General features: G+C 54.1%; 1 protein-coding gene across 17 annotated transcripts in view; it reads left to right on the forward strand.

The window, feature by feature from the left end:
• PPFIBP1 (PPFIA binding protein 1) overlaps window positions 1-12,582 on the forward strand; it is a 133,981-nt gene that overhangs the window by 17,774 nt on the left and 103,625 nt on the right. The window lies entirely within an intron of this gene.

The raw sequence follows: 12,582 nt of genomic DNA on the forward strand, positions 1-12,582 counted from the left end.
CTGTAATACACACACAGGCCCTTCCCTGAAGTGTCATACCGCTGTAATACACACACAGGCCCTTCCCTGAAATGTCATACCGCTGTAATACACACACAGGCCCTTCCCTGAAATGTCATACCGCTGTAATAAACACAGGCCCTTCCCTGAAGTGTCATACCGCTGGCAACCCACCAATCGTTGTTGCTCTGTACTGGTGAGGATCTCCGGGGAGGTGTACCGTCACCCAGCTTAGCTCTTGTATATCAGTAACCCGGGTGATGCCGAGCAGTGCTGTACCAGGCCACTCGCTCCTCAGTGTGTCAGTAACACGGGTAATGCCGGGCAGATCTGTACCAGGCCCTCCGCTCCTCAGTGTGTCAGTAACCCGGGTGATGCCGGGCAGATCTGTACCAGGCCCTCCGCTCCTCAGTATGTCAGTAAACCCGGGTGATGCCGGGCAGATCTGTACCAGGCCCTCCGCTCCTCAGTGTGTCAGTAACCCGGGTGATGCCGGGCAGATCTGTACCAGGCCCTCCGCTCCTCAGTATGTCAGTAACCCGGGTAATGCCGAGCAGTGCTGTACCAGGCCCTCCGCTCCTCAGTATGTCAGTAACCCGGGTAATGAGAGGCAGTGCTGTACCAGGTCCTCTGCTCCTCAGTATGTCAGTAACCCGGGTAATGCCGGGCAGTGCTGTACCAGGCCCTCCGCTCCTCAGTGTGTCAGTAACCCGGGTAATGCCGGGCAGAGCTGTACCAGGCCCTCTGCTCCTCAGTGTGTCAGTAACCCGGGTAATGCCGAGCAGTGCTGTACCAGGCCCTCCGCTCCTCAGTGTGTCAGTAACCCGGGTAATGCCGGGCAGAGCTGTACCAGGCCCTCCGCTCCTCAGTGTGTCAGTAACCCGGGTAATGCTGAGCAGTGCTGTACCAGGCCCCCCGCTCCTCAGTGTGTCAGTAACCCGGGTGATTCCGGGCAGTGCTGTACCACGCCCTCCGCTCCTCTGTGTGTCAGTAACCCGGGTAATGCCGGGCAGAGCTGTACCAGGCCCTCCGCTCCTCAGTGTGTCAGTAACCCGGGTAATGCCGGGCAGAGCTGTACCAGGCCCTCCGCTCCTCAGTGTGTCAGTAACCCGGGTAATGCCGAGCAGTGCTGTACCAGGCCCCCCGCTCCTCAGTGTGTCAGTAACCCGGGTAATGCCGGGCAGTTCTGTACCAGGCCCTCCGCTCCTCAGTGTGTCAGTAACCCTGGTAATGCCGGGCAGTGCTGTACCAGGCCCTCCACTCCTCAGTGTGTCAGTAACCCTGGTAATGCCGGGCAGATCTGTACCAGGCCCTCCGCTCCTCAGTGTGTCAGTAACCCTGGTAATGCCGGGCAGAGCTGTACCAGGCCCTCCGCTCCTCAGTATGCAAGTAACCCGGGTGATGCCGGGCAGTGCTGTACCAGGCCCTCCACTTCTCAGTGTTTCAGTAACCCGGGTAATGCTGGGCAGTGCTGTACCAGGCCCTCCGCTCCTCAGTGTGTCAGTAACCCGGGTGATTCCGGGCAGTGCTGTACCATGCCCTCCGCTCCTCAGTGTGTCAGTAACCCGGGTAATGCCGGGCAGAGCTGTACCAGGCCCTCCGCTCCTCAGTGTGTCAGTAACCCGGGTAATGCTGGGCAGTGCTGTACCAGGTCCTCTGCTCCTCAGTGTGTCAGTAACCCGGGTAATGCCGGGCAGTGCTGTACCAGGTCCTCTGCTCCTCAGTATGTCAGTAACCCGGGTAATGCTTGGCAGTGCTGTACCAGGTCCTCTGCTCCTGAGTGTGTCAGTAACCCGGGTAATGCCGGGCAGAGCAGTACCAGGCCCCCCGCTCCTCAGTGTGTCAGTAACACGGGTAATGCCGGGCAGTGCTGTACCAGGCCCTCTGCTCCTCAGCGTGTCAGTAACCCGGGTAATGCCGGGCAGTGCTGTACCAGGCCCCCCGCTCCTCAGTGTGTCAGTAACCCGGGTAATGCCGGGCAGATCTGTACCAGGCCCTCCGCTCCTCAGTGTGTCAGTAACCCTGGTAATGCCGGGCAGAGCTGTACCAGGCCCTCCGCTCCTCAGTATGTCAGTAACCCGGGTGATGCCGGGCAGAGCTGTACCAGGCCCTCCGCTCCTCAGTATGTCAGTAACCCGGGTAATGCCGGGCAGATCTGTACCAGGCCCTCTGCTCCTCAGCGTGTCAGTAACCCGGGTAATGCCGGGCAGTACTGTACCAGGCCCTCCGCTCCTCAGTGTGTCAGTAAACCGGGTAATGCCGGGCAGATCTGTACCAGGCCCTCCGCTCCTCAGTGTGTCAGTAACCCGAGTAATGCCGAGCAGATCTGTACCAGGCCCTCCGCTCCTCAGTGTGTCAGTAACCCGGGTAATGCCGGGCAGAGCTGTACCAGGCCCTCCGCTCCTCAGTGTGTCAGTAACCCGGGTAATGCCGGGCAGATCTGTACCAGGCCTTCCGCTTCTCAGCGTGTCAGTAACCCGGGTAATGCCGGGCAATGCTGTACCAGGCCCTCCGCTCCTCAGTGTGTCAGTAACCCGGGTAATGCCGGGCAGATCTGTACCAGGCCCCCCGCTCCTCAGTGTGTCAGTAACCTGGGTTATGCCGCGCAGAGCTGTACCAGGCCCTCCGCTCCTCAGTGTGTCAGTAACCCGGGTAATGCCCGGCAGTGCTGTACCAGGCCCTCCGCTCCTCAGTGTGTCAGTAACCCGGGTAATGCCGAGCAGGGCTGTACCAGGCCCTCCGCTCCTCAGTGTGTCAGTAACCCGGGTAATGCCGAGCAGAGCTGTACCAGGCCCTCCGCTCCTCAGTGTGTCAGTAACCCGGGTAATGCCGAGCAGTGCTGTACCAGGCCCTCCGCTCCTCAGTGTGTCAGTAACCCGGGTAATGCCGAGCAGTGCTGTACCAGGCCCTCCGCTCCTCAGTGTGTCAGTAACACGGGTAATGCCGAGCAGTGCTGTACCAGGCCCTCCGCTCCTCAGTGTGTCAGTAACCCGGGTAATGCCGGGCAGTGCTGTATCAGGCCCTCCGCTCCTCAGTGTGTCAGTAACCCGAGTAATTATGGGCAGATCTGTACCAGGCCCTCCGCTCCTCAGCGTGTCAGTAACCCGGGTAATGCCGGGCAGATCTGTACCAGGCCCCCCGCTCCTCAGTGTGTCAGTAACCCGAGTAATTACGGGCAGAGCTGTACCAGGCCCTCCGCTCCTCAGTGTGTCAGTAACCCGGGTAATGCCGAGCAGTGCTGTACCAGGCCCTCCGCTCCTCAGTGTGTCAGTAACCCGGGTAATGCCGAGCAGTGCTGTACCAGGCCCTCCGCTCCTCAGTGTGTCAGTAACACGGGTAATGCCGAGCAGTGCTGTACCAGGCCCTCCGCTCCTCAGTGTGTCAGTAACCCGGGTAATGCCGGGCAGTGCTGTGTCAGGCCCTCCGCTCCTCAGTGTGTCAGTAACCCGAGTAATTAGGGCAGATCTGTACCAGGCCCTCCGCTCCTCAGCGTGTCGGTAACCCGGGTAATGCCGGGCAGATCTGTACCAGGCCCCCCGCTCCTCAGTGTGTCAGTAACCCGAGTAATTACGGGCAGAGCTGTACCAGGCCCTCCGCTCCTCAGTGTGTCAGTAACCCGGGTAATGCCGGGCAGTGCTGTACCAGGCCCTCCGCTCCTCAGTGTGTCAGTAACCCGGGTAATGCCGGGCAGTGCTGTACCAGGCCCCCCGCTCCTCAGTGTGTCAGTAACCCGAGTAATTACGGGCAGTGCTGTACCAGGCCCCCCGCTCCTCAGTGTGTCAGTAACCCGAGTAATTACGGGCAGTGCTGTACCAGGCCCCCCGCTCCTCAGTGTGTCAGTAACCCGGGTAATGCCGGGCAGTGCTGTACCAGGCCCCCCGCTCCTCAGCGTGTCTGTAACCCGGGTAATGCCGGGCAGTGCTGTACCAGGTACTCTGCTCCTCAGCGTGTCAGTAACACGGGTAATGCCGGGCAGATCTGTACCAGGCCCTCCGCTCCTCAGTGTGTCAGTAACCCGGGTGATGCCGGGCAGATCTGTACCAGGCCCTCCGCTCCTCAGTATGTCAGTAACCCGGGTAATGCCGAGCAGTGCTGTACCAGGCCCTCCGCTCCTCAGTATGTCAGTAACCCGGGTAATGAGAGGCAGTGCTGTACCAGGTCCTCTGCTCCTCAGTATGTCAGTAACCCGGGTAATGCCGGGCAGTGCTGTACCAGGCCCTCCGCTCCTCAGTGTGTCAGTAACCCGGGTAATGCCGGGCAGAGCTGTACCAGGCCCTCTGCTCCTCAGTGTGTCAGTAACCCGGGTAATGCTGAGCAGTGCTGTACCAGGCCCCCCGCTCCTCAGTGTGTCAGTAACCCGGGTGATTCCGGGCAGTGCTGTACCACGCCCTCCGCTCCTCTGTGTGTCAGTAACCCGGGTAATGCCGGGCAGAGCTGTACCAGGCCCTCCGCTCCTCAGTGTGTCAGTAACCCGGGTAATGCCGGGCAGAGCTGTACCAGGCCCTCCGCTCCTCAGTGTGTCAGTAACCCGGGTAATGCCGAGCAGTGCTGTACCAGGCCCCCCGCTCCTCAGTGTGTCAGTAACCCGGGTAATGCCGGGCAGTTCTGTACCAGGCCCTCCGCTCCTCAGTGTGTCAGTAACCCTGGTAATGCCAGGCAGTGCTGTACCAGGCCCTCCACTCCTCAGTGTGTCAGTAACCCTGGTAATGCCGGGCAGATCTGTACCAGGCCCTCCGCTCCTCAGTGTGTCAGTAACCCTGGTAATGCCGGGCAGAGCTGTACCAGGCCCTCCGCTCCTCAGTATGCCAGTAACCCGGGTGATGCCGGGCAGTGCTGTACCAGGCCCTCCACTCCTCAGTGTTTCAGTAACCCGGGTAATGCTGGGCAGTGCTGTACCAGGCCCTCCGCTCCTCAGTGTGTCAGTAACCCGGGTAATGCCGGGCAGTGCTGTATCAGGCCCTCCGCTCCTCAGTGTGTCAGTAACCCGGGTAATGCCGGGCAGTGCTGTACCAGGCCCTCCACTCCTCAGTATGTCCGTAACCTGGGTAATGCCGGGCAGTGCTGTACCAGGTCCTCTGCTCCTCAGTTTGTCAGTAACCCGGGTAATGCCGAGCAGTGCTGTACCAGGCCCTCCGCTCCTCAGTGTGTCAGTAACCCGGGTGATGCCAGGCAGTGCTGTACCAGGTCCTCTGCTCCTGAGTGTGTCAGTAACCCGGGTAATGCCGGGCAGAGCAGTACCAGGCCCCCCGCTCCTCAGTGTGTCAGTAACACGGGTAATGCCGGGCAGTGCTGTACCAGGCCCTCTGCTCCTCAGCGTGTCAGTAACCCGGGTAATGCCGGGCAGTGCTGTACCAGGCCCCCCGCTCCTCAGTGTGTCAGTAACCCGGGTAATGCCGGGCAGATCTGTACCAGGCCCTCCGCTCCTCAGTGTGTCAGTAACCCTGGTAACGCCGGGCAGAGCTGTACCAGCCCCTCCGCTCCTCAGTATGTCAGTAACCCGGGTGATGCCGGGCAGAGCTGTACCAGGCCCTCCGCTCCTCAGTATGTCAGTAACCCGGGTAATGCCGGGCAGATCTGTACCAGGCCCTCTGCTCCTCAGCGTGTCAGTAACCCGGGTAATGCCGGGCAGTACTGTACCAGGCCCTCCGCTCCTCAGTGTGTCAGTAAACCGGGTAATGCCGGGCAGATCTGTACCAGGCCCTCCGCTCCTCAGTGTGTCAGTAACCCGAGTAATGCCGAGCAGATCTGTACCAGGCCCTCCGCTCCTCAGTGTGTCAGTAACCCGGGTAATGCCGGGCAGAGCTGTACCAGGCCCTCCGCTCCTCAGTGTGTCAGTAACCCGGGTAATGCCGGGCAGATCTGTACCAGGCCTTCCGCTTCTCAGCGTGTCAGTAACCCGGGTAATGCCGGGCAATGCTGTACCAGGCCCTCCGCTCCTCAGTGTGTCAGTAACCCGGGTAATGCCGGGCAGATCTGTACCAGGCCCCCCGCTCCTCAGTGTGTCAGTAACCTGGGTTATGCCGCGCAGAGCTGTACCAGGCCCTCCGCTCCTCAGTGTGTCAGTAACCCGGGTAATGCCGGGCAGTGCTGTACCAGGCCCTCCGCTCCTCAGTGTGTCAGTAACCCGGGTAATGCCGAGCAGGGCTGTACCAGGCCCTCCGCTCCTCAGTGTGTCAGTAACCCGGGTAATGCCGAGCAGAGCTGTACCAGGCCCTCCGCTCCTCAGTGTGTCAGTAACCCGGGTAATGCCGAGCAGTGCTGTACCAGGCCCTCCGCTCCTCAGTGTGTCAGTAACCCGGGTAATGCCGAGCAGTGCTGTACCAGGCCCTCCGCTCCTCAGTGTGTCAGTAACACGGGTAATGCCGAGCAGTGCTGTACCAGGCCCTGCGCTCCTCAGTGTGTCAGTAACCCGGGTAATGCCGGGCAGTGCTGTACCAGGCCCCCCGCTCCTCAGTGTGTCAGTAACCCGAGTAATTACGGGCAGTGCTGTACCAGGCCCCCCGCTCCTCAGTGTGTCAGTAACCCGAGTAATTACGGGCAGTGCTGTACCAGGCCCCCCGCTCCTCAGTGTGTCAGTAACCCGGGTAATGCCGGGCAGTGCTGTACCAGGCCCCCCGCTCCTCAGCGTGTCAGTAACCCGGGTAATGCCGGGCAGTGCTGTACCAGGTACTCTGCTCCTCAGCGTGTCAGTAACACGGGTAATGCCGGGCAGAGCTGTACCAGGCCCTCCACTCCTCGGTGTGTCAGTAACCCGGGTGATTACGGGCAGAGCTGGCATACAACATGGCAGCTTTGTCTCTAGGAACACCAAGCTGGTGCCAAGGTTACGACTCCAGGGATGTGAGCGACTCATAAAATTCTAATTTTAGCTTTTACATGGTGATTCCTGTTTCAGTGCGTCTTTATGATGCAGGGGGGTTTGAGTCAATTATTACATTTTAGAGTTTTTCCCCCTTTATATATATATATATATATATATATATATATATATATATATATATATATATATATATATATATTTATCATTATCCCAGAGGGGAGGGGGCAGGCCAGTCAGGGAACATCTTGGAGGAGAGAGGGGAGGGGGCAGGCCAGTCAGTGGATATTATCCCGGAGGAGTGAGGGGAGGGGGCAGGCCAGTCAGAGGACATGATCCCGGAGGAGATAGGGGAGGGGCAGGCCAGTCAGGGGACATGATCCCAGGAGACAAGCTTCCATGGACAATCCCGTTATTAAGTGATTAGTTTATATATCATCGTAGTGGCTGCAGCACTTTACAGAATTACAGGCAGATAGAAGAGATATGTGTGAATGTCCTTTTATATGTTTTATATAAATGATAAGAAAATGGGAATTCCTTGCCCCAAGGAGATTACACTCTAATGGAGGAATTCCGCCAGCATTGCAAGTTTTCCCTCGCACCACATGTAACTTTGCGCGGTTGGCACTACTGTAATCGCTGATATGTGCGCAGGCGGACATTGCGGCGGTGTCCAGCAGTACATAGTGCACAATTAATTTCCTCCCTAAATGGTGTATTGGAAAGCCGTGCACCTACTGTATGTGGGCTGATACACTGAGCATGGGAACGTTTCCCTTTATCCTGATACCTAGCAGCCCCCGGTCTCCCATGTGCGGAGCAGCCTGTGACATGTTCCTACAGATAGTTTTGGAACACAGGCCAAGAATTTAAAGTGGTTGAAACTGTTACTAAGAGGCCGGAAGTTTGGGAACAATGGGATTCTCCTGAGGTGCTGCCGCAGTTTCCAAGTCATTAAATTCTGCATAGTAAGCATGCGATGCTTTTCATTGATAATGTGGGGAACACAGTGCGGGGGGGGGGGGGGGGGTATACAGTACAGTAGGTATTTGTTAGTATTAGAAGTCTGTCGTATTCTGTTTTTAGAAATGGAATGTTCCAACTTTATTCTTAACTAATAAAAGCCTGTGCATTTAGGGGTATATTCAGCAAGCAACATTTTATGAAATCATGCGAAAATTAGCGTTTCATGGTGGTCATTCCGAGTTGATCGCTAGCTGCATTCGTTCGCTGTGCAGCGATGAGGCAAAAAAAAACGGCACTTCTGCGCATGCATATGCGGCGCAATGCGTACTATTGCAACGAACAATGTCGTTTCACACAAGGTCTAGCGAAACTTTTCAGTCCCACTGCTTGCCGCAGAGTGATTGACAGGATGTGGGCGTTTCTGGGTGGTAACTGACCGTTTTCAGGGAGTGTTCGAAAAAACGCTGGCGTGCCAGGAAAAACGCAGGCGTGGCTGGGCGAACGCAGGGCGTGTTTGTGACGTCAAAACAGGAACTGAACAGTCTGAAGTCATCGCAAGCGCTGAGTAGGTTTTGAGCTACTCTAAAACTGCACAAAAAAACTTTGTAGCCGCTCTGCGATCCTTTCGCTCGCACTTCTGCTAAGCTAAAATACACTCCCAGTGGGAGGCGGCATAGCGTTTGCACGGCTGCTAAAAACTGCTAGCGAGCGAACAACTCGGAATGACCACCCATATGACAGGCAGAGAGTGAGTGACAGCTTTGCAGACTTGCTGTGGCGGAATGCACAGTGTAGATTGGTGGATTCATGCCCAGGGGCGGGGCCACTGGTCACAGTGATGCGGTCCCAGCTCTCTGACCGGGACACCCAATAGGTGTTGATGCTTTTCCTCAGACAAGCTCTCCTTTGATTCCTTCCCAATGCCATGGAGGAAGTGACATTGAGCTGCCGTATTTAAATATATGCTATATATGTTTTATCAACTTTGGGTCACATGAGCAGAACGGCCTCTATAGTTACTGTATGTCCGGGAACTGAAAGGAACTTTTGTTCAGACACAGCTTGTCTTGTTATCAGTCCGAGTCTTGTGAGTTAATGACGGGAAATCTGTGGTGTAATTCTGTGGAGATGAGATAGTGGTGTATTGGGGGGGAGGGGGAGGCTCATTTGTACAGTAACACATATAAACCTTCCTTGTATTAAAGAGGAAAAAAATATTGACATTTGCTCACACTTTACTGGCGTGTGCAAATATACCGCCTAAAATAGACGCCGGCTACAGACGTAAACATGACACGCTTCTGATTGGCGGTCTCCTGCTGCGGGCTGGCATAAACCTGTGCCAGTCATTTTATAAGCTGCATTGGCACATGAAAACACTGCAGCACGCAACACCCACGTGGATGGTTTTGTCATTAGGCGATGGCAAGAAATAGGTGCTGATTCTCCCACATGGGATAAACCAAGCATGTCACAAAATCCTGGCCTGTCCAGCTCTCACAAAGCAAGCAGTTCCCGCTATAAGCAGTGAGCGGACCTTGTGCTCCGCTCGCAGGACAGAATCCTGTGCAACTAACCCACCTTTCCCCCTCAGCTGTTGTTCCAGGACATGCTCAGGTCACAGTGACTTCTGTTCCAAGGCTGCAGTCTGCTAACAGACTTGGTAGGCCACAAGCCTGGCATTGTCCCAGGCTGTTCACTGGTACTGTCTTTCCCCAAACATACCTCGCATATCGGCGCGATTTCTGTTCCCACGGTGAAAAGCAAAGTGTCTGCCGGATGCCGCAGGCAAACCATTGGCTCAGTAATCCAAAAACCTAGGGGTAAATTTACTAAGATGGGATTTCTATTTAATATGGGATGTTGCCCATAGCAACCAATCAGATTCCAGGTATTATCTTGTAGAAGGTGCTAGATAAATGAGAAGTAGAATCTGATTAGTTGCTATGGGCAACATCCCATGTTAAATAGAACACCCATCTTAGTAAATGTACCCCCTGGACTGGACCACAGAGCGGATGCCCACGTTTCATGCGCAGCCACTCTGTCCGAGGCGCTCTCCTACTGAAGGTGTCCAAATGCACAGAACTTACAGTGCTCCTCAGATCTGGGTGTGTCTCACCTTCACCGACACTTCTTCGTTCCGTCACCCGGTAACATTACTGCTCTCCGTATATAATAAACGGTGCATTATCCATACCTGCATCTGTGTGGGAGTCCAGATTACTTTCTGGGATCTCTGTGCTAAGAGCTGGCTGTATAGCTCTGCATCCCTGGCTGATCTCTCCTGGACTTATGAGGGATCGGTCCGGGATTATCAGTCCATCGGGATGAAGCCACAGCTACAATTATAGTGGTGGATTTCATTCTGCTGAGCGGAAATATATTCTGCGTGATCCGACCTTAAAGCGGTATCCGTTCACATGGTCGACCATGTTATGGTCGACAGTCATTAGGTCGACCACTATTGGTCGACATGGACACATGGTCGACACATGAAAAGGTCGACGTGAGTTTTTTAACTTTTTTTTTCTTTTGGGGAACTTTTCCATACTTTATGATCCACATGGACTACGATTGGAACGGTAAAGTGTGCCGAGCGAAGCGAAGGTACCATGCCCGAAGCATGGCGAGCGAAGCGAGCCATGCGAGGGGACGCGGTGCACTAATTGGGGTTCCCAGTCACTTTGCGCAAAAAACGACACCAAAAAAAGTTCAAAAACGCATGTCGACCTTTCATGTGTCGACCATGTCAATGCCGACCAATAGTGGTCGACCTAATGACTGTCGACCATAACATGGTCGACCATTCATACCGGAACCCCTTAAAGCACCCCCGATCTGCAACTGTGGCCCATCTTATGTCCGTATTTTGCTGCAAGGCCAGATAACCTCTCGCTCCTCTAAAGCGAATTCACGCCCGCTTCTGCTGTCGGCCGAGGTGGATTGCCAGAGCTTCGCGCAGTACTAGGCTGAGGAGTGAAACTTGTGGCTCGGTGAAGCCGCCAAATAAACAGGTTGAGGCCTGTGAAATTTGGGCTAAGTTTTTTTTGGGGCGGATTTTTGATACTGAAACTATAATGCGTGATTTTAAGGTCAAAATCCAGCATGATGAAGGGTGCAATTGCTGGCGTTCCAACTACACATTGTAGGCATCGCTCACACATTGTACCTAATTGAATATGCCCTCTACTAAGGATGGAGCTGCGGCATTCCCGCCGCGCAGGTCATTCACCCTCCCAAATTCATGGTCAAGCCATTTTTGTTTGCCATTCAGAGAGGTTTTGAAAAGGAGATAATGGTTTGCAGAAGGATATCCTAGAAAAATGACTGACCGATAAATGCTCAAGTGCTATTTATCCTGTTTAAAGAAAAAAAATAACTGTGTGGCGCAGAATCGTTTTTCTGAAAGAAGAGAACTTGTGGGGCAGCAATGGTTTCTGAATGAAATGCAATGTATGCTGAACCTTTCAATGAGTTCCGTTACATTCAGATAAGTCACTTTTATAAGCCTGTGAGCAATATGGGGGGATTTCAGGTGTGCCTTCCGGAAATAGCACATCACGTCCGCCAGCATCGCACGTTTTCCCTTGCACGCCATAGAGATGCAAGGGCACACGTGCAAAGTTGACATTAGCTTAAGTGCCCAATATGATGCTGCATATTGTAATTGAATCCCCCCAAGGTGTTAGTTTCATGTCATTTCATTGTGAAGTGATTTATTTTACTGCATGATAGAAGAGGTCTCATTTTATTAACCGCAAACTCCGCCTCTTACGCATCTGATCAACATCTTGGTTGGTTTAATGTATGAGATACTGTCTGGTGGTTCCGTCCGGGGTCCAGTGTTCCTTCTATTTTCTGGCGCGCATCTTCATTGTAATTTTATTTTCTCGCGCACATCTTCATTGTAATTTTATTTTCTGGCGCACATCTTCATTTTAATTCTATTTTCTGGCGCACATCTTCATTGTAATTTTATTTTCTGGCGCACATCTTCATTGTAATTTTATTTTCTGGCGCACATCTTCATTTTAATTCTATTTTCTGGCGCACATCTTCATTGTAATTTTATTTTCTGGTGCACATCTTCATTTTAATTCTTCGTACGATCTGCTGTTAGTATAAAACAAACAGGCATATAAAGAAAACCTCTGTTTTTATATTTTTCTAAAACCATGGTTTTTTTTGGGGGGAGGGGGGGGGGGTCTCAAAAAATATTATTTTTCTCAAGCGGTGGCGGCTATAAATGGCGCAGAGTCCGGGGGAACTGCCCAGACCCCTCTTCCTCTCGGCGTTTACTTTTCCTGACCTCTCGGTGACTGCGGCCAGCCGTCACTTCCCCGATGATGTCACGTTGCCCCGGGACAGTCATTCTTCTCATGCTTTCTTTTTCCTTTTTTGTTTATTTTTGCGACCTTTATGCTGCGCGCTCCTCGCCTGATGTGCGCATCCATCTTTCCAAACGACAATTTATTCTTTAGAGATGAACCCTAATTTCTGTGAGGTGTCGGTGCTTCTGCTGTGTAAGTCGCTGTTACGGATCCAGAGTCCCAGCTGGCTGGAAGTGACGCACGCAGCGGAGGTGGCCATTTTGTGTACCGGGCCTGTATTCCTGTCCTGTCCACAGTATGGCTATAAAGTACAGCCGTCCCGTTACCTAGGGTGTAGTCACAAAGTTTAGGATAAAGACAACTTCTCCTCTTAGTAGGTGGTTATAGTCTTAGGGGGACATGTACTAAGCAGTGATAAAAGTGGAGAAGTGAGCCAGTGGAGATGTTGCCCATGGCAACCAA

The sequence above is a fragment of the Pseudophryne corroboree genome, chromosome 6, assembly GCF_028390025.1.
Source record: "Pseudophryne corroboree isolate aPseCor3 chromosome 6, aPseCor3.hap2, whole genome shotgun sequence".
NCBI classification, from domain to species: Eukaryota; Metazoa; Chordata; class Amphibia; order Anura; family Myobatrachidae; genus Pseudophryne; species Pseudophryne corroboree.